Source organism: Micromys minutus (genome assembly GCF_963924665.1).
Source record: "Micromys minutus genome assembly, chromosome: 24".
Lineage (NCBI taxonomy): Eukaryota > Metazoa > Chordata > Mammalia > Rodentia > Muridae > Micromys > Micromys minutus.
In genome coordinates this window covers 20,157,472-20,166,820 of record NC_137959.1, presented here as the reverse complement: position 1 = coordinate 20,166,820, position 9,349 = coordinate 20,157,472, and the positions used below count along the sequence as shown (strand labels likewise).

The window sequence follows — 9,349 nt, the reverse complement described above, 5'->3', positions numbered from 1 at the left end:
GCTCCTACAAAGCCATGCAGGCCAATGAAGCAATCTTTTTGTATTTGACTGAGAGGTAAGTGCCACCTCCCCCCACCTTTTGGACATAATTAAAAGGACTAAGGAGGACTATTTTAATTACAAACAATTCCAGTATTGGTGTCTCATTTAGAGTCCTTCAAAGTTGTAATCTATGTTTGAATACAGAAAAGCAGTCTTAAAGCTCAGCACAAGTAATTCTAAATGGCTGCCCCAGTTTGGTCTTAAGGTGTTTCTCATAACTTCCTTCCCCATTATACAAATGTACTGCTTCCTACACATACATTTTCAGACTGCAAAGTAATGTAGAAGTTTGAGCACCTGGGATGCCCAACCTCTAAAACCATGGCTCATGAAGTTCTTTTATTGCCTAATAAAGTCCTTTTTCTAACTAACATCCCTAATCAGTCTTTGACAAAACACAAAAGTGTGACATTTGAATGATATTTCATTAATGCTACTCTAGTAACATATTATATATATATATATATATATATATATATATATATATATATATAAATTATGATAAACAGCTGAACATTTGACCTTGTAAGACTCCCTACTAAGTTTTTCTGTATGATAATAGTATGAATAATCTTAGTCAATTAGCTAAGATCAATTAAAGAAAATTCTCCAGCCTCTCTCCTCCAAACTACATACGCATTAACATATAATCTAGAACAATACCTAGGAAACTGTAGCTACTGTTTGGGCCCATGAAATAGATAATTGGAGCCTGGTTAGCTAGCTGATCTCTCTTGGTGCTTTTGAAATGGAGTGGGGACAGATGATTTTCCTGCTTCCTATATCCTCATGGCTGCATTTGTTTCTCCCATCCTTTTCCATAATAGTTTTTAGAAGTCTCAGATTGTGACCAAATGTAGTGACTCAGGCCTGTTGATCTTAGCACTTGTTCAGCAGATGCATGAAGATCACAGTTTCCAGAGTAGCCTGGGCTACATAGGGAGATGCTTTTTCAGAACAAGAACAAAATCTCTGAGTCTCTCTCAGTTCGCTCTAGAAGCAGTTGGTTCTTGTTAGCACAGCACTGTGCTTTAAGCAAGTGGGACAGAGTCACAGGAAAACTCTTCCAAAACCTGGTGGCTTCTTGTAAGCTAATTAAAGCTATCTTTCCCCAGATGAACTTCTCTATCTGAAGCTTTCTTTTCTGGCCTGCTCTGGATATTAATATCACTAAGGGAGACAAGGTTTTCTCTTCAAAAACTCTTAAACAGTTTTTGTTCAGGACTGCTAACACATAAAGACAAACAGCAACTGGAGAAATGGTTTTTAATACTGCAAAATCTGGGGTTTTAGCATTTGATTTGTCAAAAACATCTCTTGTACCCGTATTTTCTCATTCCTCCAGAACTCAATTTCTTGTCTCACAGCTTTAACCTCTAAAATGCAGTTTTGTATTCACTTTGTTGGGTGTTACACGTTCCACGATCTCATGAATTGGTGACTGCAGTAAAGGGTATTAGCTATTTAAGTCAATTTATGTTCCACATAATTGAATAAGCCAACATTAGAGTACTTTTTGTTGGGAGTGTGTGTGTGTGTGTGTGTGTGTGTGTGTGTGTGTGTGTGTGTGCACGTGTACACGCACTCATCCAGTAAGACAAGTGAGCCACATAATTCTCATTCCTCTTGTGTCTTCTCATATCTTTAAAGGAGAACTTTGTTACCCTCTTTTTATTCTATCTCAGTGGGGAATCCCAGTAGCCTGACACTACCAGGTAAAAGAACATCGCACTTTTAAGTCTGGAGCCATTTTTTTTAATGCTTTGCATATTTCTCTCATCAATGTAATAAAGAAGGTGGCTGCTGTGTGGGGCAAGGGGGGTACTGAGAAACAGAGACTCAAGCTGCATCTTTCTCCAATAGCTACTGACAGACACAAAGCGTCTGTTTCTGGCCACTACACTGTGTTTTTTCCCCAGCCTTACCAGGCTTTCTACGACCCAGGTGGCCTCGAGACCCTGAAGAGATGTGAAGCCTCTGAGAGGCCACATATCTGCATGCCATGATGTCTCAGCTGGAGTTTAACTTCTCTTACTAGCTTGTCTTGTGACCTTTGACAAGGCTCTTAACCTTTCTGAGAATCTCTTAACATTTTTCCAGTCCCAGGCTTTGGAGGGTGGGCTAACAATAGACTTGTCGCTTGCCTTTCAAAGGTGGCATGAGGATTAATTATCGAATGCTTGTTAAGAGCTATAGAAATGCTAAGTATTATGATTACTTCTTACTCATCTTAGCATCATAAAATGTCAGTGTGTTGAGTGGGAGAGGAAGAGGAGGTTATAGAACCCTGGTGGAGTATGAGTCTTTTACAAGCTTTCCCCCTCTCTGGTGAAATTACTACAGCTGTGTTTAGTTACCTTGATTAACGGCTTCGTTGTTACCAAGAGATAGCAATTAGCTCATTGGAAATGACACACACAGCTATAATTTACGGTTCTGTATGGACCTGAAGAATCAAGGAGACCTTGCAGGGCAATCTGCAAGTCACTGACTTACAGTGGGCTGTGATTGCTCCTGAGAGCGCAAAGTCTACATCTGACTGCTTTGAGTTCAAGGTGCTCTATACTATACAGGACTGAGATCACTAGATTCTAAAACATTAAAATGAAGTTGTTCCACTAACTTATTTTTTCCATCTAAACAGTAAGCTTGGCTTGAGACCCTAGGCAAATTAGTCATTCATAAGTCTCTCTCTCTCTCTCTCTCTCTCTCTCTCTCTCTCTCTCTCTCTTTCTCTCTCCATCCTTCCCTCCCTCTCTCCCTCCATCCCTCTCTCTCCCTCTCTCCCTCCCTACCTCCCTCTCTCTCTCCCTCTCTTTCTGTCTCTTTATCTCTCTCCAGCCCTCTTTCTCTCCCTCCTTTTCTGATCCCTCCTCTCCTCCCTTGAACCTAAAATGGTGAACTATAGAAAGAAAGATTTAAACATATAAACATAGGTAAGTGTACAAAAGCAGAGGGGGGTCTCTTAGTCAATAAACTCTTATAGATGTGCTCAAATATTTGATTCTGATTGTGCATATATTTTCGTGTTTACTATCTGGGTACTTGAAAGTCTGAAATCTAGTTTGTACACATATTTTAATGCAAGAAATTGTTGGTTTAAAGGAAAATATTTTATCATTTACACTTGGCTTACAGTAATGATTTTTTAATAAATAGCCCTGAGTCTGCATATGGCCCTTAGTATTAACACACTTTCCTAAAACCAAGTATTGTATTATTGGCACCAGAGGACAAACAGTCCCCAACACTGGTAGATTGCTGGAGGTCACTGGTATTTTTCCTCCACTGGTATTCAGTCACAGCCAAAAATGCCAATATCTCAGCACTGTCTGATGAGTAAGTAGTCTCTTATTACATCACCTTCATCAAAGGCCCCAAAGCAGATATTCACACCAAGGTTCATACAGTGCAGTTAGGGTGAAGAGCTTATGATTACTGATCTTTTTCTCCATCTATTATCAGTTTCATCACCAAGGAGAAACTGAAACATACTGCTGAACATTCATATTTCATGTATTCACCACAAAAATGTATGAGAGATGAAAAAAGAACACAGAATATCTACAGAGATTATAGAATATCCCGCTAGCCACCTGTGCACCATGTACTCATATATCTGACCTCAGGACTGTGTCTCTAATTGACTTGAACTTGTATAAAACACCAGAGAAAAGAAATAGCCATTGATTTGGTAGGTAGGGGCAAAGGGCTGAACAATAAATATACACATTAATAAACGTCTGCCATAAGTCAGATATGGAAATTTAAGTCACCTGTGCCTAAAGAGCTCATGTTTAGCTACCGTGTAACTATTTAGATGTCAAAGGCTTGCTATGTTTGGATAAATGATTCTTGTATTCTTTTTCAGAAAAACAACTTAATCATGTTTGTCACTTTCTTTCTCTGCAAATTTTCAGGGTGTTAAAAGAGAGCATTTTACATAGGTAAGAATGGCACACCAGTTGAGATACAATTGTATCATCATTTCAAGCTCAATGGGTACAAAATGTGTCTCTCACTTGGCAATTCCCAAATTGCCATCAGGAAATGGATACAAATCAACTGGAAAACTGATATTTATTCATACCTAAGGGAGATTTTCTTGTCAATAACTATGTATGAATTTTTCCCTACTGATTTAAACAGAAGGAAGAAGCAGAAGTGTTCAGGTGATTTTGTTTCTTCATTTATACCCTTATAGAGTGGACTTAATATTATAGGAAACCAATACATTTTGAACAGTACAGCTATGACCTTTTTCCCTGTAATTAGTTCTAACTGAGATTAGATTCAGGAAATGCATGGTTCCAATTAGACCTAAACCAAAACAAAATTCAAGACTTCATTTCATATAGCAAAATTGTTGAGGGAAAAAATGGGGATGAAAGAAGATAGGATCTTTTCAAATTTAGTTCATCAGATTAAAACAGATGATACAACCTGCTGAACTCTGGCCAAACTGTGCATTTATTTCCATATAAAGCTATCTTAATATTTCCTGTGACTCATGTGAATTCTGTAGTCTTGTTTTAGTTAACCAGTTTTCCAATGCTCTTAAAACAATAAATCAAAAATCTTCACAGTTGTGATGAGGGGGAAAATCCATTTTCTCTACAAGAAAATGAAGGTAAATCTTCAGTTCTCCCTTTCAACAAAATTCCAAGGCAGTGAATGTGGTTATGGCATTATTGGAATGCCAAATCTTAAGTACCTCTTCATGTCTTCCGACATGCAATGAAACTATCACATTTGGTCAATCTTCTGTGACTATAATAAAATATTTGTGGTTGAGTATTTGTGAAGAAAAGAGTTTTGTTGAAATTGTAGTTTTAGAAGCTGGAAGTGCCTGGCTGCTTGGATCTCCAGAAAAAGCCTAGCAGTGAATGACATCACATTATGCCAAAGATAGAAACATAAGCCATTGGGGAATAAAATGGGAAGTTACCATAAGAAGTGATCTGGACCCAAGCTTTTACAACCATTCCTCTTTGGGATAACTGTTATCCCAGAGTCCCACGAGAGCTATATCAATTCCTTCAAAGAATATTGCTTTCAATAACATAAATATGTTCAAATAGGATATAACCACCACTGAGAACCAAACTTCAGAAAGATGACCCACTTTGGTGACATAAACCATGTCTAGGCCATAGCAGCTCATGACCTGGATCTTACTTCTAAATTCAGTTCCCTCATCTATAAAAGCAAATTTATTGGTAGGGAGTGGGGAACCAAGCAAGTAAAGAGATAGTAAGGCTGACTCCTATAATGCCATAAGGCCACCTATAATGTACCTTAGATTTCATCTCCTTGGCATTGAATTGGTATTGAGAATACAAATAATAAAGTCCATGTCTTAAGGAAAATGTTTCCCTAAGGAGCTAGAACAGTGTACGCTCAAAAACTAAGATTGAGAGTATTCTGTTTAGACGCATTGGCATTCTTTAATACATTTGAAGTATATACTTTTGTGTCACTGTTGAGCACTTACTGAATTCCTGGGCCACTAGCCAGGTATCCCACACAGGAGAGCAGCCAGTGAGTTGGTAGGGAACCCACGACTATGGGATCTAGAACACTATACCACAAGAGGCTTCCCAAACATAAGACACTGTACGAGATTCTCCCATTGCACCTGTTTTTGCTTGCAAGAAACAAAGTAGAGTGTCATTGTTCTAAACAAAATACACTTAGTAAGTCAGAAGCAACTGTGATGCTATCTCCCCAGGAAGAAGAACCCTTGAGCTTAAGGACCAAAAAGTAAAAGTAGAAGTCAGCATACCCCCCTCCCAGTAATCCACGTGGTGTTTTTATTTGTTTCATTTTTTAATTCTGAGCTGTGTGACCTTAGAGATCTTGGTCCCAGAAGGATATACTCTATGTGCAGACATCACCAATGATATTACTTCAAGACTCAGCTACCTCCAGAATGGTTTGGATTCCAGTGACCAAGTACAAGCAGGTTAAGAAATTAGTTTCCATGCTTGCCTAGGTCATTTACCCTGGTCAGTAAGAGGAGTGAAGCTGCTCGGACATGAAGAAATATGCAGAGCTCAATTGTTAACTTGTTTCCTGGGGCCCGAACCTTGCCCAAGAAGAGTGTGATTCTCAAAAATGTTCAACCAACTTAAGTATGAAGGTCCTGTCATGAGAATCAAAGGAAAAATCCAGGCCTATCAAGGCAAAACTGAGGAAGAGGGGACCTTAGATGAGCTACTAGAGGAAGTGACCAGTACCGTTGTTAAGCCAAGAGCCAACTGCAAGGCTAAGAGCAAAAAATGCAAATTCTCTTCAAGAAGAAAGGTACACACCCATACACACAAACACACACACACACAAGCAAGAGAGAGGGAGATTCACAGACACATATGTGCAGAGAGACACATAGTGGGGGCTTGTTTCTTAAATTTCTGTAGAAATGTATGTCTGTTTCATGCAAGAAGAGGACAGTAGGTTCTCTCTTCGCTGCACCTTCTTCGAGAATAAAGACCATTCTCAGCAGTCAGATGATCAACATTCCAGAAAATGTTGACATCACTCTGAAGGGCCTCACAGTCATTGTGAAGGGTCCCGGGGGAACTCTGTGGAGGGACTTCAATCACATCAATGTTGAGCTGAGTCTTCTTGGAAAGAAAAAAGAAAAGGCTTTGAGTTGACAACTGGTGGGGTAACAGAAAGGAACTGGCCACTGTCAGAACCATCTGCAGTCATGTTCAGAACATGATCAAGGGTGTTACACTGGGCTTCTGTTACAAGATGAGGTCGGTGTATGCTCGCTTCCCTATCAACGTCGTTATTCGGGTCTTTGGTTGAAATCCGAAATTTCTTGGGTGAGAAATACATCCATAGGGTTTGGATGAGGATGGGTGTTGCTTGTCTGTCTCTCAAGCCCAGAAGGATGAATTAATTGTTGAAGGAAATTACATTGAACTTGTTTCAAATTCAGCAGCTCTGATTCATGAAGCCATAACAGTTAAAAACAAGGAGATCAGAAAGTATTTGGATGGCATCTATGTGTCTGAGAAGGGAACCATGCAGCAGGCTGACGAGTGAGACCTCAGGTTTCTAGCTCCAGAAACAAGATCCTGATCACAAGTACAATTGGGGGACAGTAAAAGACTTATATATTGAAGGGGGAAAAAGAAGAAGACAGTAGTGACCATTAGAATGTCCCTGCTCTCAGGAGCAGGCCTGTTTAGGAGATGGAACATCTGAGAGTGCTGCTTATGCTCTGGCTCAGGTTTCCTGGCTCTAGACCAGACCACTCTTTTAAAGGAGATACCCTTGCATAGTGCAAAATGGCCACCATTGTATCAATCTAGAGAGGGTTCCAGCTTCTGAAAATGCATCTTCTGTGGCTAAATAAATAAATACTGTAAACTCTCAAGGTAAACCCAGCCTTCACACCTGCTCCCTTTCAAGAACTCACTTTCTTCAGGAGCAGCTTATCCATATAGTCTAGTTCCGCACATCTCTCCATCTCTGGGCATTTTAGAAATTGAGAGGCCACTGTCTTTGAGGTAACCTGGATGCTATGTGTTGCTCCTCAGAACTTCAGCAATGGATCAGAGAGCCACAATCCTTTGCATTTCAGAAACTTCACCGTTTTGACATAACTCCAACTTTTTCTGCCTTTCACTCCATGACCCACCAACCACCACAGATGAAGAAGGTTCAAACACTTGTACCATTCTCCAATGCCTGTTTGGGTCACCCTGTTGAAAGACTTCTGGTGTCTTGGTTATTTCAGACAAAGCAGATCTCTATTTTATTTAAGCCAGTAAGGAATGGCCTAGAAGGAGAGTTTCAAAGTTCTCAGTTTTGCTTCCTGGATTTCTACTTTGTTTCCTAAACTTCAGTCTGTGTCAAGTGTGCATTAGGATTCTGCAACAAAAAGCACTGCCTTCCTTGAGAGCTCATTAACAAATGAAAGCCATCTTCCTCAGGGTACAGCATCCCTTACAGCAAATCCTTTGGGGAAAAGATGCTAAAGTCATATTTCAGCTTTATGATACTAGAGCTCCATCTTTTCCTCTCTGGCCACTTGAGAGAGTGTTTTAAACTAGTTCTTGGAATTCCATCCTAAAGCAATGCCAGGAACAAAGGAGCCTAGCAGTTGTCTGAGAAAAACAAAACTAAGAACCTGAGAGTAGGAAAGGAAAGGGCTGCTTGTGGAAGCCTTTTGAGGCCAGGAATCATGCTTCCAAAAGCTTTGAATTATGTGACATGTACAAGAAGCCTGAGAGATTAACTTTCTTTTCACTGTTTCCAAGTGGGAAACAGAAGTTCAGAAAGTTTAAGCAATTTGCCAACAGTCATATGGTTTGTAGACTAGAGAAGGGAATAAAAGCAGACCCCTTTGTCACTAAAAGAATACCAGAGCAGTGACTCATTTCCAGTTCTACTTCAACATAACTCTTATCCCTAGGCTGTCACTGAATACAGGAAATTTTTAGGAAATAAATTGGGTACAGGCTACATACTCAGTGAGCAGATACAGCCTCATAGGAAGGGCCATAGAGCAAACAGACCCCACCTTCAAAACAGAAAAGGGCAGTTATAGGATAAACATTGAAGGTTGTCTAATGGCTAATGTTATTCGTGTGTGTGTGTGTGTGTGTGTGTGTGTGTGTGTGTGTGTCTGTGTGTGTGTGTCTGTGTGTGTATCTCTGTATGTTGGTGTTTGTGTGTGAGAGTATATATATGTGTGCATGCATGTGTGTGTCTATATGTCTGTATGTGTCTGTGTATGCCTGGTTGTCTGTTTGTCTCTCTGTCTCTGTTTCCCTCTCCCCCTCCTCTCTCCATCTCTCTGTCACTCTGTCTCTCTCTGTCTCTCTCTGTCTCTCTCTGTCTCTCTCTCTCTCTCTCTCTCTCTCTCTCTCTCTCTCTCTCTCTCTCTCTCTCTGTGTGTGTGTGTGTGTGTGTGTGTGTGTTGAAACAGGTTTAAGCCTAAGAGAAATAAGGTTTATTGAGCTCTGCTCTGTCCTTTATGTTTTACAGGCTCTATGCTGTGTAATCCTAACAATATTCACATTCCAAGAATACTGCCCTTATTTTATAGATCAACAAACTGAAGCCCAAAGAGTGTTCAGCAGTTAAAGCTGCCAGGTACAAAATCAGAAGGCCTACCCATGGCTTGAGCAAATGAAACAACTTCCCATGCAATGGGCAGTCTAGCGTGGAAAAGGACACCAGTGCTGAGGGACAACACTGCCATCTGAAATAGTGTATGAAGGCAACAGCTCCAGTCCATACCCTACCCCTCACATTGTCTGCTGGATCCCTGGGCTTTAAAAATGTT

At 40.2% G+C, this 9,349-nt stretch overlaps 1 pseudogene across 1 annotated transcript; it reads left to right on the top strand.

Annotated features, from left to right (window-relative positions):
• Nucleotides 1-6,467: 6,467 nt before the first annotated feature.
• LOC308435927 (large ribosomal subunit protein uL6-like) lies at nt 6,468-7,098 on the top strand (annotated as a pseudogene). The gene has a single exon. The product of its transcript is annotated as a large ribosomal subunit protein uL6-like (transcript).
• Nucleotides 7,099-9,349: the final 2,251 nt, after the last annotated feature.